The 18,780-nt window shown below is 43.4% G+C and overlaps 1 protein-coding gene across 1 annotated transcript in view; it reads right to left on the bottom strand.

Annotated features, from left to right (window-relative positions):
• Positions 1 to 8,642: 8,642 nt before the first annotated feature.
• Positions 8,643 to 18,780, bottom strand: part of LOC115077979 (insulin receptor substrate 1-B-like) — a 37,624-nt gene continuing 27,486 nt past the window's right edge. Inside the window, 1 exon segment of the mRNA XM_029580477.1 lies at positions 8,643 to 11,747. The gene's annotated coding sequence lies outside the window, so the exon portion shown is untranslated.

The following is an 18,780-nucleotide window of genomic DNA, read 5'->3' as shown; positions in this document are numbered from 1 at the left end:
AATGCTGATGCTCTTGATGGACTGGAATGTGTAGGTAGGCTTCCAACAGATCCATGGATGTAAGGAACTCTCCCAGTTGTATCGCCCTTATTACCGAGCATAGGGTTTCCATGCGGATGCGAGGAATCTTCAGATGGTGGTTGAACGACTTGAGGTCCAGTATGGGCCGGAACATTCCTTCTTTCTTGGGAACGATAAAATTAATGGAATAATGTCCAGTATTTATTTGTTGTGTGGGTACCGGTGTTATAGCCTCTAAGGCCAATAATCTGGTCAGTGTAGCCTCCACTGCCATCCTCTTGGAAGGGTCGTGGCAGGGGGAAACCACAAATTTGTCCGGAGGGAGGTGGTGGAAATCCAGGTAATATCCCTCTCGGATAATGGCTAGGACCCACTTGTCCAAATTTATCTCGACCCATCTTTGGTAAAATAGGGCAAGTCTGCCCCCTATAGCTTCTTCCTTTGGACGGGTCAGCTGATTTTCATTGTGGGGTGCGGCTGGGACCTGGGCCCGAGCTGGCTCCCCTTTTGTTGTGCTTGTTGTGCTTGTTCCAAAAGGACTGGCTCCTGCCTGTGGGGCGAGCTGCTTGATATGTGCTTCTGTATGGGTTGAAGCGCTGTGATCCTCTGCCTTGTTACTGGATGTGGAAGACTTAAACCTCTACCATTTTGATTAAGTTACACTAGCTTCTTATAGCTGCCCCAATAAAGTTTACATTCGTAATGTTAGTATTTGAGGCCTTGCAGAATGATCACTTACGATTGTTGTCCCATTTTGTTCCTTGTCAAGTGTTATGATCAACCATAAGCAGTGACTGTTCCGGTTTTTAAGGACTCTCTAGTGCAAGCAACTCAGAGCTGAGCATTTTCAATTGCAGGCCCACAGTTATGAAACGGCTTACCATCGGAATTTAAACTTGAATCTGTATTGACTTTTAGGAAAAAGCTGAGGGCTTATCTTTCAATGGCTGCTTTTGCCTATATGAAACGTCTTAGTTTAATCTTTTTTTTTCTTTTACTTTGCAAGCCTGAGTTTTTATATTTGTTTAGTATATTCATGTTTGTCTGTGCTGAAATTGCCGCTTTATATGGCAAGCACATGATCTGCCTTATACAAGGAATAAAGTTGTTTTAAATACATAAATAAATATAGAAACATGATGGCAGAAAAAGACCATTGGGCCTATCTAGTCTGCTCATCTTTACAATTCCTACTACTTCTTCAGAAGTGCCATGTGCTTGTTCCACAGTTTCTTGAATGCAGCTCTCCTCTTTGGCTCCATCACCTCCACAGTAAGGCTGTTCCACACAGCCACTATCCTTTATGCAAAGAAATACTTCCTTAGATTACTCCTCAGTTTACCTCCCTTTCACCCTCATCCCATGCTCCCTCGTTCCACTGAAAGAAACTTGTGCATTGATATGATACAGGTAGTTCATTAAATTATATTTCCCCTAGCCTGCCTTTCCTCGATGATATAATGTTTAGATCTTTAAGTCTATCCCTTCCCTATACAAAGACACAGACCATTTTAGTAACCACCCTCTCTGGATCAACTCCACATAGTTTATATCCTTTTAAAGATGCAGTCTCCCAGTGGTTGTACCCAGTATTCCAACTGAGGTCTCACAGGTTCTTACAGGGGGGACAATATCACCTCCCATCCTATTGGTGTCCATTTTTTTTTGTGTGTGTGGTTCTACTCCTGGCCCTTCAGTGAATACTCAACAGAAAAATTTATTAAGCAATTCCGCTTTTTACTTTTCAGCCTCTACCTATTTCTTTCCTTCACCTCCAAGTCTCACAATGCCACTTCCTTCTATCACTAATGTATTTAAAAGTAAAAGTCTTGTCCCCCACTTTTACCATATTTGCTATTTTTTTCCCCATTTGCATCTTGGCTCGACTACTTTTCCAGCTTCCCTTAGCTTTTCCATATCTTTTTCCAGCTATTACGGGATTGTGATATTTGCCCTTTTGTTATTCTCCTGTATGCTGGGTAGCCGGTCTACTTTTCTAGTTATTCCATATGATCCCCAAATTTCTCCAGAAAATGTCTGCTTTGGCTTTGTTTAATGGTGTTTTACTTCTGTAATCAATAGATTTTCCTTTTATGCAGGTTATGGCTTTGTTGATGTTACCATACTTTTCACCTTGGGAGTTAGGAAAGGATACTTAGCATAAACCCGTCTTCTGGATTCCAGCATATTCGTCCATCTCCATCATCCAATCTGGGAGATCCTCTACCAGTTCTTCCATTTCCTGGTCTCTTAGTTGCTTTCATACATAGAAAACAGAGAAATGACAGCAGACAAGGACCAAATGGTCCATCCAGTCTGCCCAGCAAGCTTAGGGTAGTATCTGCTGCACTGTGTAGGTTACCCCCATGTTTATTAGTTTCCCAGACCATAAAAGTCAGGGCCCTTATTGATTGTTGTTCATATCAGAGCAGGTTTATTGCTTAAAACTCACAGCCCATTATCCATTTTTATCTTTAAAGGTTCACGACTGTACAACAGTCCTTTTAGTTTTTTGTTTTTTTTGGTTTTTTTTTAATAGTTGCTGCGGTCTCTGTTTACTACTACAGCGGATCCATAAACAGGTTCACTATGGCATAAAATCATGGCTTGGTTATTGTCACCTGAAGATTCAGCACTATTGCTACACCATCATTTGCCCTAGTATTAAAGCTAAGGGTGAGCATTTCTTTATCCTCAGCAACATTCGCCCACTATGGATTTGTCTTTTTTTCTTTTCATACTTAAATCTGGTTGGCTTGCTGCAATTCTGTACAAAAATATCACTAGGTGGAGGTACTCAATAAGACTGGGCAAGACATTTTTAATCTATTCTGACTGCGACTTTGAGTGACCTCCTTGTCTCATTGTGCTTCAGCTCTAATTTTTGATTGCCACTGACCATGTGGAAATCACTCTCTCAGGAGTGGGCAATTCTGGTCCTTGAGGACTGCAAATCAGCCAAGGTTCCAGGATATCCCTAATGAATATGTACGGGAGCGATTTTACTTACAATGGAGGCAGGATGTATGCAAATTGCTTCTGTGCATATTCATTAGGGATATCCTGAAAACCCAGCTAATTTACCATACATCCCTCAACAGACCAGAACGGCCCGCCCCTGCTTTATTTCACTATAGCCTTAGTTCTAATCTCTGGCTCGGTCACCAACTCTCTACGTCATAGCAGGTGAGTCACTTGAGCTCCTGTGCCTCCATCCTAATCCCTGGCTGTCACTGAAACAGTGTATGACTTCAGGGGATATCATTGTGGAAAAGTTTGGGGAATATTTTATAAAAATTGGATGGGATTGTGGGGAGTGGTATATTTGGGGTATTTTATGGTATATGCGAATGATGGATGTATGATATCATGTGTGATTAAATTAAGAGGTACTTGGTATTGTGTACCTTAGCAACATATATATTGTGTGAATGATTATTTCATAGAAATTGTATTTCGAGATATGTATACTATGTAAACCATGACTGGTTTAGGTTTTTAAGTTTGTGTACAGCTCAAAAACATTTGCAATAAAAATTATTTGTAAGGATGTATGATGTAATCATATTTACTCCTATTTTTTTTTGTTATGAATGTTGATTTCAGGGCGAGTCACTTTCTCTCACGTTGCCCCACTTTGCCCAACACTGATGGGTAGGTGTTTGTATCTGAAATACTAACTCAGCTGAAAGGTGCTGCAGCTTCTTCCAGAGTCTGCTAATGAAATATCACAGTTGAAGTTAATAATAGCAGTCAGTTGCAATAAATCCTGTTTCAGGTTTACAGATGCTGAAACACTTCCAGTGCAGGCCCCAGCTGGCTATGAGCTATCAGGGAGCAGCTATGAACCTGTAGTTCTTGCTTTTCTTACAGATGAACTACAAGCCCAAGAATGAACGGGGCTAAAACCACACTCGATCAGCCTTGTTCTCTAAAAGCAAAGGACCAGTTGGTCCCCCTGGCTGAAATCTTCAGCACATAATGGTTTATGGATATTCTATATGCCTGGCATCACTTGGCTAGAGCTGCTCTAAAAACCAAAACCAAAGAGATTTATTTTGGCATAACTTGTACAATTTGATTATAACTCAAAAGCTTGAGTCTGCTCCAGCACTGGAACCCCAGCTCCTGGAGAGAAGTGGTCCAGAATACCCCATTCCTGATAAATAAAAAACTTTGATATCTCTATTTCTCATTTCAAATGGCAGAAGCAGGGGCTGCAAGTTCCACAAACGATTCAGGTGATGTTACATTCAAAAACCAAAAATAGGAAAAAAAATAAAATGAGTCTTCCTCTTGGAATTGGGTCACATGCTAGCAATGGCATTGGATCACTTCAGTCTAAGAAGTAAACTTTTCATTTCTAGAGGTGGAGGCCTTTGTTCTCCAGTACGTGCAACCATTACATAGACATCTAAATGCAAATGGATATTAGAATCATGAATGTTTCATGAAGACACCACTGAAATTAGGAAGATTAGCTATTTTTAAAAAGGACCTGCTCCTATATGCATAAATTCATTTCTTGAAGAATCAGTACCAAGAAGGGCCTAATCCACCCCTCTACCGATATTCACCACTATGGACTGTGGCAGTCAGCATACAAACTCAAAACATTTTTTGTTCATCAACAGTTTAATGGAAGAGGGAAGGCAGGATAGCAAAGAAAACATCAATTCATTTTACAGCATTTCAGCTAAGGAAAGTTTTTGGTTTCTTACATAGATAACGTGCCAAGGCACACTAGGAAGTTCTTACACAAGTTGATGGCAACTGAATGGATCTTCAGGAGCAATGCAAGGCTGTTGGAGTTAATTACATTCAAGAACATCTATAGGGTTAAAAAGAGCAAGATTCATTCAAGTTAAATGGATGCTACCACAAGCTATGGTCAACCAAGATCATCCAGTTCTAAGGACCATTAAGACTCAAAGGGGCTCAATGTTACTGAAGTCCATTTGGAGTCATCAAGAGCCCCAGCCTCCAAGGTCATTCATTTCTGAGTCAATTAAGAACCAAGGTCACAAGAGGAAATCAGTTTCTCAGGTACAAAAGTGAATCCATGACCATTTGAGGCCATCAGGAACCAAGATCAGCAAAGACTATCCAAGTTCAGTTGGCCACTGAGAACAAACCCCTTCTCTGAAGAGAATGCAACTTCATGACCCAGTCCAAATCTAAGGTCACTTGAAATGCAAAGTTTGCCCTGGACCACAGAAGACAATGTCAAGGCAACAATGAAAGGAAACACAAAACAAATAAATCAAAAAAGATACTGAGCAGAAGCCATTTTCTAGAAATTCACATACAAGACTCCAAAAGGATGCAAGCAATAACAAAATAGTACCATAAAGAGCCCCATTCATCCACCACCACCACTGGAGAGCTGGCTGGGATTTCCCAGAATACAATCAAGTACTGATAAGTTTAAACTGGTACCATACAATCATCACCATTCAGAAAGACAGGAAATATGTCTGTATTACCTATCAGATTATTTCAATAGAAATGTCTTCCAGCGTTTATGAAACTGACTTGATAAGCAGCAGCATCCCTACCTTCCAGATGTCACTTTAAGGTTGTTGAAATTCTCTCAATTTCCAACTAAGGACCATCATATTAGCAAGATTTCCTCAAATGACATTACACACTGGCCCATAATAACAAAGTCATCAGAAGTGGCTTTGCCAACCCTGCAGTCAGACTGATCCATGGTCCATCTGCAATATCACTGCCAGTATGGACCAACTGGATCTAAAGTACACTTTGAATGTGTGTGTGATGTCATTTCCAAATCTCTGCCAAAAGATGACTGCCTCTTGAAGAAATCATGTTACGCAAAAGCTTAACAGTTTAGCTCCCATGCAAAGGAAGAGACTAATAAAGACATGACGACATCACTGTTAGTTTGAATGTACCACAGCTAATGCAGAAAACTCAAAAAGTAATCAAAATGTTTTTGGGTTTTTCCCCCCAGTGGTTAGTGGCATGGGTTTGCTCTTTTCAAAATGAGCAGATTTTGAATTTGTGATAATGGCTGATCAGAAATACCATTCTAATTTAAAAAAAAAAAAAAGTTCCTTTTTACAAGGAAAATGTTTTGTTCACAAGCTGTATGTGCATAGTGTGTGCACTTTACAAGACACTAGTTTACTCAACATCCCTCTATGCCTACAAGTCTTCAGATGATGCTCATATATCACTGCTCAGCAACTTATTGCATCTTCCCTACATGGGTCTCCTCAGATCATGGAGTTGTTTTATGGGAATTTTTTTAAATGGCTCTTGCTATTCAGTTACGGCAGCATGGCAATGTGTTGTGAAGCTCAGCATGTGTTCACCCTGTTTATGACACTGCCAGGCACTCACTGGCCAGTATCATGACAAGCAGACTAACAGGCTGATCACCAGAAAGGTCTCTATTTTATTTTACTAATAAAAATATAAAGAAGTAACGTAGATCAGAGCTGAGAGTCAGAAGAGACACAAACCTAGGTATCACCCAACAGTATCATTCACACACTGTTTTAGACCAAAACCACAGTATGATTATACAAAAACAAAAAACACATTTTGCACTCTAGCCCTGTAAAGTCTTCCTTTGCCAAACAGTGAAACAGATTTTTTTTTAAAACATAATCAGAGCAGTAAATAAAACCCAGCTCTCCCTCAAAAGTAAATACAAAGAGAACATCCTGCTCTGTCACCCTTAGTCATGTTTTGAAAAATGTACAAAGCAAAAATTCTATTTTTTCCAGCAGGAGCAACCCTTAGCACAAGTAAAACATGCCGCCACAGCTACCACTCAAAACATGAAACAATAAACATTCAAAATATTACAAAATGCACAACAGCAGCAAACATTCAACATATAGAAAAACATGGAGCAGCAATAGCAACCATTCAACATACTGCAAAACACGCAGTAGCAATGGAAGGCTCAACACAGGGTAACACACATAGCAGTAACAATTATTCAACACACAGCCAGACAAGCAGCAACAGTGACCATTAGACATATGACAAAACACTTAACAAGCACTCAACATACAGCAAACCTTACAGTAGCAAGAGCAATCATTCGGTATATAACAAAGCCTGCAACAGATGAAAAGATTCAAAATATGGCAAAGCACAGCAGCAAGAGGGAGCATTCATCACACGGCAAAGCATGCAACAGCAACCATCCAACATATGGAAAAAAAAGCAAAAAAAACGAAACAAAACACATGCAACAGCAAACATTCTACAGCAAAACATGCAGCACCAATTTCCCCTTCATTTTCTAACCCAAATAAACAATAGCAAAGAAGTAGCCTCTACATTTCTCTGCATCTCTCCTTCTGATCTGCATCTTATTTATTGATGATGCACTACAGAAATGGAGAAGCAGGAGGAGGAAACGAGAGCATAAAGCAGGAGTCAAAGTTTGTTTTTTTATGGGAGAACCAGGAAAAGGAACGAGGCAGGAGGTAGCTAGAATAAGGCATGGGTAATCTTGGGGGGGATTTTCCTGCTCTCTTTACATGGTACTTTATATCTGTATAGGTTTTCAGACTTGTAGCTGCCACTTAGGCATTTAAGCTTCAAGATGGTGCATAGATCAAAATTAACACATTCTAGGTCCAGCAGTATAGGATGAGCACAAGACAGGGAGGCCAGAGAGAAACTGTGAAAAGAATTTGAAAGTAGCAGCAGTAGGAAAATCTCTGTACATAATTTACATAGCCTAAAGAGCAGTACTGATGAGGATTACAATCCCTTCTTTTTGTTTGTTTCATTGTCCGAGGAGCTATTTTGGTGCTTACATAGCCTTTGAATGCTCCCCCTGGTTTGTTGGCTCTGCTCTTATAGAAGTAGTTTGGGGCAGGGTCCAGCTGTGCTGATCATCAGAGGACCCTCCCACCATGCACGTAACGAATAAAACACAGCAGGGCCAACCAACTGAGGACTGGACTCAAGATGGGGTTTTATTTTTTCTCTCTCCTCCAAAGAGATGCATGTGACCATAATTATTTCAACAAAAAAAAAAAAAAAAAGAAAAAAAGATTTGGAAATAAAACTAATAAAGCTAATGAAAATGTTCTACAAAAAAAACCCTATCACATTGGAGATGATCATCGTTTATTTTACATTAGGCAAAAGCAAGTCTTGATATGCAAGGTGTACTGGGACAAGTACAGGGGATAAAGTCACAGCAGATGATCCTTTATTCACAGTCTATGCAGCTAAGATCTCCCCCCATGACCCAAATTAACCAGGAGAATACAAAGGTGGCAATCATTAACACAGATGCCAGTCTTAGCAACTAACCTCTGCGGTTTCAAGTCTAGGGGGACGTCAGAAATTAAGGGGAAACGTTTTTTCGGGAGGAAATGTTTAGTTAATATATATCAGGCTGGATGTTCCTGGCGCACAGCCAAGCCATGAGACAGCAGGGACCATGCAGAAGGATCCAGTGCTGACCAGCCAGCCAGATTCTTTCTGGATAACCTAGGTTTTTGGGTTTTTTTTTACAGACATGTTTTAGTTTTGCCATTTTGTGCAGTACTACACTAACTTCCATCTTTTATGCCACCTACACATGCAGCAACTCCCGACTACTGCAACTTCGCAAAGCCTGAGCCCGGATTTGGCATGTAGGGATGTTTTCACCAACATTCAATTATTTTTAGGCAGATCATGTTTGTGGTTTTTTTTTTTTTTGTTTGTTTTATCAGAACATAAGTTTACTGACAGTTGGCAACTCTGGCCAATCATTCCTTAACACTTCCTGCCATGAAAGTGCAAGTGCTCATGAGACAGCAGTGACGGAGCGCCCCTGTTATCACGAGGCGGCCAATACGTCCCCACTAGTGTGCGTGCAGCCCCTGCTATTCCAGCTGGTTCTGATCTGCCTACTGTGCACACAGTAAAACTATAAATCCCAGAATGCGTTGAAGGTTCAGACAAAAGACAGAAGCAGGCCCTCTCCTGTACCGAGAGCTCAGGCCCTGCAGGGGGAAGCAGCCGGGTGGTTTTATAACATGTGGATGGTAAACAGGGGAATAGAGATGCATTGGCAGACAGCTAGGCCAGGCCAGCCAACGCGGAATGAGAAGGGAATTCAGGGGGGCTCGCGCTCTGTAGCTGAAGGGAAATGTCCAATAAGAAAGAAATCCAGCAATAGTGCTGCAGTTTCACAATTCTCTCTCTTCATTCTCCTGAAACACAGCCCTGCCCCACCCTATTCCCATCTTATGGGGTTATCACTTGAAGCCCAGGCATGGGGCAAGCTCGACCTGCTTAACATCAACAGAACCAACATTCTGGTCGGGGGAGGGGGGGGGGGGGACTGGATTTTGGAAAGGGTTGGGGGCTGGAAAAGGTAACACCTGGATTTTGGGCTTCAAACCCACTCTGAACATGGTTGTGTTTCTTTTAGTGCAATCCCTCCCCCCCTCCCCACAATGGCTGAAGGGGGCTTTTAGTTTTAAAAACTTGAGCACAGTGCTGAGGGAAGAGGAAGGTAGACATGGGGGGGCTAAACCCTCTCCCTCGTAGAACAGAGGCAGCTATTATGCTGCCGATGTACATTCTTTTATGGCTTTCAACATGATAATCTCTCTAGTTTTAAAAATATATCTCATTTTTAAATAGAAAAAGAAAAGTCCCACGATCAATAATGCTTTGGGGTCACAATTGATCACATTACCGGCTGAGCAATGTTTAAGCAATATGGCACTCCAGAGACACCATCTCTGTCCCTGGTCAATTACTGATTGGGGAAGGGGTCAAAACAGCAGTGTTGCAGGGCTTACTTCTACGGTGGGTAGTTTATAATACTGTTAACAAAAGTGTAAAATACATTAGAAAGCTTTAACATTTAAGGCTCTCCCCAGAACTGCATAATAAAGCTTTAAACCGTCTCTAGAATTGAATACCGGGGACTTCAGCTTGCCCTGGACGGTGGGACAGAAACTGTCTGTCTGTCTGTCTGTCTTTCCCCACCTTTCCTTCGCCTCTCCCAGAACAACTCCTTGCAGATTCCATTATAAGGTCCGTACACACAGTTTCTGTCTCATCTTAACTGGAAGCAGACCATCGCCACAAAATATTTTCAGATTTTGCCAAGGCCATAAAAGTTACATAAGCTGGTCTCTCTTGGCCCTACAGGCTGCCATCAGAAGCAGGCGCTAGCACCCTGCCAACATTCCAGCAGAGAAAACAATACAGGACTGCCAGAAGAGACATGCACCCCACATAAAAATGGCTCAGTGTTAAGATCAGACCAGACCTAAACACAACCATGCTGGAACTGGCCCTTGTGAAATCAGGCCTAGGGTGGCTTTGCTTGCCTGCTGCAACATTTAGTTCTAATTTGCCCACAGGGGAAAAAAAAAAAAAAAAGACCATAATCAAGAAAGAAGCAGTTAAACAAAAGATCGGTCCTAGTTTAGCCTGTCACAGCTGAGACCGCGCCAACTGGCAAACCTATGGGATGCTTATCCAATTGGGAAGTCCTCACTTGAGGAAGGCGAGATGGGAGGAAACTAACCCCATTTAAGGGTGAGGGCTCTTCTACTCTAGTCTCAGCCAGATGTAAAAATATAGCCTCTATTTAAAAGGAGTGGGGTTTTTAAGTCACACTCTTCTGTCTCCTTTATCCTCATCACACGATTTGGGACTACGACAGCAGCTTCTGATCAGAACCCCCGAAATATCGTAACTTTCAAGAACGCCATCCCACCTACCACATCAAACCGCTGAGGGTATTAATTAAGCCAATCTAGGTTCACTTTTGGACACTGTAACCTCCAAAGCTCTTGTAAGTTTCTCATCTCTCTTTCTGGCCAGCACAAACAGGATTAAGATGACTTTGCGTTAGGGGGGAGGGGAGCATAGATAAGTGAACCCAAACCTGGTCTTTACGGTCATCGAGGAGGAGGTACCACGTTCCCTATTCTGCTCTGGATTAGAGTTCAAATCCCTCTACCAAACTTAACCAAGGCCCCAAATGACCTTGGGCATGTGTCATACTTTTTTTGGTCAGACTGAACTTCTGTCAGCATGGGAAGCAGCATGGGGGAGAGATTTCTTACCCCCACATCAAAACATCCCAAGCAACAACTGCCTCCCCCCTCCCCCTTACAAACACACCCAAACTAAAGAACATTACAGTTATTGCAGAATTGCATACAACACCCCAAAAAAAAGCACAGCCCGCATCAATTCCAGCTAGGAGGGAAGGAGGAGCAGTTTCCTCACAGACAGCCCTGGACAGGTTCAAAGACCCAAGGGCCTGACCCTCCCCCCCCCTTCAGAGGCTCTGGGGAGGTCAGAGGGCACACAGGAAAAGTCCCACAAAAGCTGCCTTCAGATCTGCAAGAAATAAAAAGGCACTTAAAAGTTCATCCTTGGGGGGCGGGGGGAACCAAAAAAAAAAAGTAAAAGTTCAAGTGATAATTCAAGAACTGAGCTATGGCACCCAGCATGTTGGCAATTCAGAACATTTGAGGCACACATCCTGGTGGTGGTGAAGCAAAAAAAAAAAAAAAAAAAATGGACGAGTAGTATCAAAAAGAGATGAAAGTCTTAAAGAAGATAGAAAGGCACAGGAGCTGCTTCCGAGGCCGGGTCTCAGTCTCCCTTCCCCACCGTTCTCTCTGTCATGCCGCTGACGTGAAGGTGAGCAAGAGGTGCAGAGGAGGTGGCTGGCAAGGACCGGACAGGAAAGCATCAGCATTCTTTATGGGGAAGAAAAAAAACCAAAAAAAAACAATAATTCGTTAGTATGGACCACAAACAGGAATTCATATAAACCACTGTAACAAAATTATTAGAAGGGGGAATAAAAGAACACCCCCAAAAGGTGCCACAGCAAGCTTTAATAAATAAATATGGACATGTACTGTAGATTTCATATTTGCTATTTATTTTATTGTTACTGCTGTCTTATGTTTGAATTGGGCTCCACCCTGAATATTGTGGAAGATGTGAAAATAAGAACTTTTTTTTTTGTTTTAAATGTAGTAACAGCCTAGTAGCTTCGGTACAGAACAGGAATTCTGCAAAGCACATTACAGACATCCTCCGGAGCACTAGTAGACCTTAAGGAAGGTAGCTCAAAGCAGTCTGGGTAGACATTGGCACCCCACCCATCTTACAGACTGCTCTTTTCACCTCCGGGGGTTCCTGCTACTGGACTGGCAAGGGGTGCTGTGGATGGGATTGATGGGCACTAGCAGAGCTGTAGAGAGTGGAGAGGGGAAGGCTGCAGATTTCTAGCTGTCCTAAACTCACTAATAAAATGAACAATCCAAACACACTGCAGCTGTACTGTCTCATAAGCACATGCTCACAGGCACCCTCTTTGGGTGGCTGCAGCTTCCAGCACTCAGGTTAATAGCCATGGCAAGGCTTCAGAACCAGGCACCCAACCAGTACAAGACCAAACTCCAAAACAGTGAATTAGGAGGGCAGAGCCTTGACGTACCAGCCATACATTTCTTATGAAATATCTCCACACTAGGCAAATGATATGCATGAGTTTGCTTACTTTAATGGCTCTTGATGATCTGCAGAGCATCTCCTGAAAACACTATGGATAAGCTCAGGTTTACATGTCTAGGCTACAGCTTAACCTGCTAAAGGCTGGCTGGTCACACAGCAAGAGTGGTGGCAGCGGTGGGAATAGAATCTGGCCCTCAGAGCAAGATCTCCGACAATGCAGCAGCTGCCACGATAAATCACCCAGCTTAAGCACCTATCAGGAGCTCCAGCACCCCTGGCCTTTTCCCCCCTCCCTCCCCAAGCAGTTAAATTTATGAGCAAGAGAGGGATATAGGTTCTTTTCATAGGGTTTTGGGTTTCAGCTCTGAAGAGCAACTAAGTAAGCAACGTCTAAATAACTATGTGAGATCCCAGTCATACATACCACAAAATTAAAGCAGAGAGTGCCTCTATCCCTCGGCTTCCCTGGAAAGCACTTATGTTTAGAGCAGCAGCTAGGACAGGAGACAGCATGAGATGCACTCAGAGGAAGAAAGAGAGGCAAAGAGGGAAGAGGCGAGAGATGGGATGGAAGGAGGCTATACCACAGAATCCGGGCTGGTTTCCAAAGCTCACTTTCCTAAATTAGAGCGCCTAGGAGCAGACGGTAGTCAAAGCAGTAATAGAAGCATTTACACACACACACACACACACTGCCTTTGTTCAGAGCGTAAATTAAAAGCTACAGTCCCTAAATTATATACTTCGCCTCCCCCCACCCAAACACATAAAAGAGTTTAATACAGTCACACAATACAGTCTCAGCCAGCATGGAGACCACCAACGAGAACATTTTTATGCCTGGTGCAAGGCAGAAAGGCCAGAAGGTGCTATCAGCAGGGGGGGGGGGGGCAGCAGTAAGGAGCCAATGGGCAGTGAGCAGCCTTTCCCCTACCACCCCTGACGACACTCCAGAGCCAGCAACTCCCACGCCCTCTACCACTAAGTCTACAGTAGCTCCATTCTGCTCCCGCGTATAACATGGAAAGATCTGTTCCCAGTAATGAGAAAAATGCAGTCTACAAAAATGGACTCCCAAGGAGGGGGTGTTTAATAGGTAGCAGGACATCAAAGCTGTTCAGAGAAAGCTCAAAAATAGCCCTAAATTCCCTGGTAAGGGAAAGAACAGAGCCAGAGACTGACACTACTGGAACTGTCGCCTTCCAAAATCCCTATTACACAATTATATGGGACGGGGCCTAACACGAGGAAGCTGAGGAGGCATAGCAGCAGGGACGTCATGGACAACACAGACTCCTCCCCTCAACTTGGACTCAAAAAGATCTATTCTAGAGCATGCACATGGCTACAGGTAGGGCAGAGGTGCAAGGTAGTGCTAGGATTTTCCTCTGTTATAAGATGCCAATCATCCCATTTTAAGGGGTGCAGATGGCATCAGGTCAGAGACATGGCCTGGTTTTATCACTCTGGACAAGTAATTCCAATGTCAAATTTAAAAAATAAATAAATAAATAAATAGATTAAAAACCAGGACTGGCTCAGCCCATCCCCAAGGACTTGGAGCCTGCTATACATTTTCTAAAATATCCCACTGCAGGAGAACTTGAAACAGTCACAGAATGAGCCCAAAGAATTCAAATATCACTCAAATAACCTAGGTAGAAAAGCACATCCTCCCGAGCAATTCTGCTTGCCACGGTCATACAAGAATTGCTGCTAGCTTTACCCCTTATTCAGTAAGGGGTAATAGCGCGTCCAAATGCCGGCGAAGAGTGCGCTGTATCGGCCCGTTAAGCAGTTTAGGGGGAAGCAGCCCCTGCATATGCAGAGACCCTGTTTACTGCCCCAGAGGTTTTTCCCTGCCAATATCTTTATAACTAACTTCAAGCTTGCCCTGCAGCAGTTCTGAATAAGGGGTAAAAGCTAGAGCGTCCAAAATGCGCGTCCAACCCCCCCCCCGAACCTAATAGGGCCCGCAACATGCAAAAATGCATGTTGATGGCCCTATTAGGTATTCCCATGCGATTCAGTAAGTAAAATGTGCAGCTAAGCCGCACATTTCACTTTCAGAAATTAGCTCCTACCCAAAAGGTCGGCGCTAATTTCTGCCGGCACCGGGAAAGTGCACAGAAAAGCAGTAAAAACTGCTTTTCTGTGCACCCTCCGACTTAATATCATGGCGCTATTAAGTCGGAGGTCCCGAAAGTTTAAAAAAGTAAAAAAATAAAATAAAATTTGAAGTCGGCCCGCGGCTTGAAAACCGGACGCTCAATTTTGCCAGCGTCCGGTTTCCAAACCCATGGCTGTCAGCGGGCTCGAGAACAGACGCCGGCAAATTAAGCCTCGGCTGTCAAACCCGCTGACAGCCACCGCTCCTGTCCGAAAAGTCGCTAGGGACGCGCTAGTGTCCCTAGCGACGCTTTTTACCACCGGGCCTAATTTAAATAATTTTTTTTTACTGTATCGCGCGCATAGGATGCTGGGAGAGCGGGCGCTTGCCCGCTCTCCCGCATTTTTACTGTATCGGCCCGTAAATAAGAAATATTCAAGTTCTATAAAGTGCAACAGTGCCACAAATCAGGAACTCAAGCAACAGTGGAGTCCTGTTGCACAGAAAATCAACCAGCTCTGCAGAAAGCTCCCTGCACTCACACATCCTGCCCCTACCTCCACCTGGGCCATGCTGCCCCAGGCATCTCCCACCCCCACACACACCGCTCTGCCCCAGGCTTCTCCCAGTCCTCTGTCCCCAACCTCCACAGTGCCACGCAGACCCAGGCTTCTCACTCCCAGAAAGGAGCAGACAGCTGCTGCTTCTGTTTCGCTTGTGCAATGCGTAACTGATCCCCCAAACACTGGCCACTTTGTGTTGAAATAGCTAAAAAAAAAAATAAAGTTTTAAAACCACACATTCTTGGGGGGGGGGGGGGAAAAATATTAACATTTGTTAAAAGCAACAGTGGTAGTGGTGGTGAAACCGCTCTGCTTTCCTGGGTGCATTCCCAGCCTGAGAGAAAGAGAACCAGATCATGTGAAGCTTTTGGCATGGATAACCCAAGTTCATGGACAGTTTCCTGGAAATGCTTCCTGCCTCCTCCCTAGGCCAAAAGTGCATAAAGGCAGCACAAGACCCAGGCACTGCTGGAGAGCCCGTAGTCAAGAACAGCATTCAGAACCAAGAACCGAGAGAGAGAGAGAGAGAGAGAGAGATCACAGACCGATGCAGTCCATGATGCTGACAGCATCTCTTACCAAGATGGCTACACCCAGCAATTTTAACAGCAACTTATAACCACAGTCAATTTCCTGCAGCAACGCAGGGGCAGATTCTGAAGCAGGAGTTAGCAAGATTCTGCAGCAGCTTTGCATAGATTTAGACAAGGCTAAAACTAAACTATATGTAACCAAACATACCAAAAGACATAGAAAGGCAAACAAGAGGAAACATTTAATAAACTTGCCAGTTACAGGCAAAAGGGCAGTTTCAGCCATGAAGGTACTAGCTCAACCTGTTCACCCTGGCATCCCGTAACCAAAATGTAAGCTGTGCATACAGGAAACTATGGCGTGCACAAGGAAAATGCAATGGTGCTTCAGAACACACCACGCACAAGAACTGTCTACTACACTGCACTGCATACAGCCTGCAAAACGTTAGAGGGAACGTCGCCCCCTTTTCTCTGATGCAACACTATGTTGGGCAGGGGTGGTAGCCACTAACATTACAGAGGCTGCGAGAGCGCCTACTGCTCCCCAAAAGAGCTCATACCTGTGCCCCACAGCGAGCGTACAAGGACCCCATTCACATGTCACCACCACCACAGGCTCGACAGCGCTTGCACTACTGCTATGTGGTCCACGGTCTCCCCTGCTACAGCAGGCATAGGCTCGTCCACTTTCTTGCCTGCTGAACTGTTTGCTAGTTTCTCAGCACATTGGATTCTCCCCCTCCCTGTACACGTTTTTGGTTTCATGGCTAGCCTGCCTTTTTGGAAGTTTTTCTTCACTTGGTGCTGGGTGTAATTGCCTCATTTTTATCACTTATGCAGTCTGAAGTTTGTTTTTGTTTTTTTCTGGTCAAGTATTCTATGCTACCCCTGGAGTTGGGGGCTAGTTTTCTATGAAAGAGCCGAGTAAAGAACTGTGCGAGATCAAGTGAGAAAGCATGCGAGTGTCTGCTACAGAGAGAGAGTTCTGAGTGCCTGAAAGCAAGCGTCAGAGAGACCAGCGGGAGGGAGGGTGTAGAGCAGGATTTCTGTATTTGGAAGTGTTGCCCCAGTTTGTGCATTGTATGATTGCCTCACATTGCCGGACACAACAGCCTACACCTCATCTTAAATTCCTCTAAGACTGAAATCCTACTCATCTCTCCTGAGAACAACACCTCCAACAGTACTCTTCCTACCAATCTGCCTACCACACAAGCTAGAGACCTAGGAGTAATAATAGACAACCGGCTAAACTTCAAGGCACACATCAACAAAACAACCAAAGACTGCTTCTATAAACTCCAGGTCCTGAAAAGGATAAGACCTCTTTTCCACGCTCAAGACTTCAGAACGATCATCCAAGCAGTCATTTTTTCGAACTAGACTATTGCAATTCCCTATTGCTAGGTCTACCATCATCATACTCCAAACCCCTACAGATGGTTCAAAATTCAGCAGCCCGAATCTTGTCAGGCCCAAGGAAAAGAGACCACATATCCCCCGTCCTGAAAGAGCTTCACTGGTTACCCGTCTACTTCCGCATCATGTACAAAGCCATAACCATCACCTACAAAACTATACATCAACTCACCACTCTCGATCTTCAATTCCCTCTCCAAACACATAATTCTACCAGACCTACTAGAGATGCTTATAGAGGCTCCCTCCAAGTTCCCCCAGCGAAAACGACCAGACACATCACCATAAGAGATCGCGCCACCTCCACAGCTGGCCCTCTTTTGTGGAATTCCATTCCTACAGACCTCAGACAGGAGCCCTGCCTCCCAAATTTTAGGAAAAAACTTAAGACTTGGTTATTCAAACAAGCATTTCCGGACACAACCCAATGACACATTCCAATGACTCCTAAAACACCATTCCTCTTGTATATAACATTTATTTTGTATACTATATTTAAATTGTATATTGTTTAACCATCTCTTTTCTCTCCTCTTCTTCCTTCTCCTAGTTCAGCTACCCTTGTTAAATGTAACTGTACCTTCGGACACCACAGTTCTAGTTTTTGTATATAATGCACTCCTGTTCGATGTAAACCAGCAAGATATGTTTTTCATGATTGCCAGTATATAAAAACTCTAAATAAATAAATAAAATAAAAATTTTTGTTTCCTCTCCTACATCTTCTCTAGCCTAGAGTTGGTGTCTGGTTTTCTATGAAAGAGAAGCCATAGAAACATAAAAATGACGGCAGAAGAAGACCAAACGGCCCATCCAGTCTGCCCAGCAAGCTTTCGCAGTTTTTTTTTTCTCATACTTATCTGTTACTCTTGGCCCTTAGTAACCTTTTGGTTCTATTTCCCTTCCACCCTCGCCATTAATATAGAGAGCAGTGTTGGAACTACATCTAAGTGAAATATCTAGCTTAATTAGTTAAGGGTAGTAACCGCTGCAATAAGCAAGCTACACCCATGCTTATTTGTTTACCCAGGCTATGTAATTCAGTCCTTGTTGGTTGTTGTCTATATATAGATCCACTTTTCTTCATTTCCCCCCCTGCCATTGAAGTCTGTATATAGATTCACATTTCTGCATTCTCTCTGCCATTGAAGCAGAGAGCTATGCTGGATATACATTGAAAGTGAAGTATCAGGCTTATTTGGTTTGGGGTAGTAACCGCCATAACAAGCAAGCTACTCCCCGCTTTTTTGTGAATGGAAATCCTTTTTTCCACATTACCTCTTGCCGTTGAAGCTTAGAGCAATGTTGGAGACGCATTAACAGTGTGTATGTTTATTGAATAAGGGTATTATTTGCAGGTAGTAGCCGTCATTCCCGTGAGCCACCCACTCTTCATTCACATCCTCTAGACTTTATGGATCCACAGTGTTTATCCCACGCCCCTTTGAAGTCCTTCACAGTTCTAGTCTTCACCACTTCCGCTGGAAGGGCATTCCAGGCATCCACCACCCTCTCCGTGAAGAAATACTTCCGAACATTGGTTCTGAATCTTCTTCCCTGGAGTTTTAAATCGTGACCCCTGGGTTCTGCTTATTTTTTTCCCCCCCGACAGAAAAGGTTTGTCGTTATCTTTGGATCA

The sequence above is a fragment of the Rhinatrema bivittatum genome, chromosome 16, assembly GCF_901001135.1.
Source record: "Rhinatrema bivittatum chromosome 16, aRhiBiv1.1, whole genome shotgun sequence".
NCBI classification, from domain to species: Eukaryota; Metazoa; Chordata; class Amphibia; order Gymnophiona; family Rhinatrematidae; genus Rhinatrema; species Rhinatrema bivittatum.
Note: the sequence above shows the minus strand (reverse complement) of the source record. Positions and strands in the feature narration are given on the sequence as shown.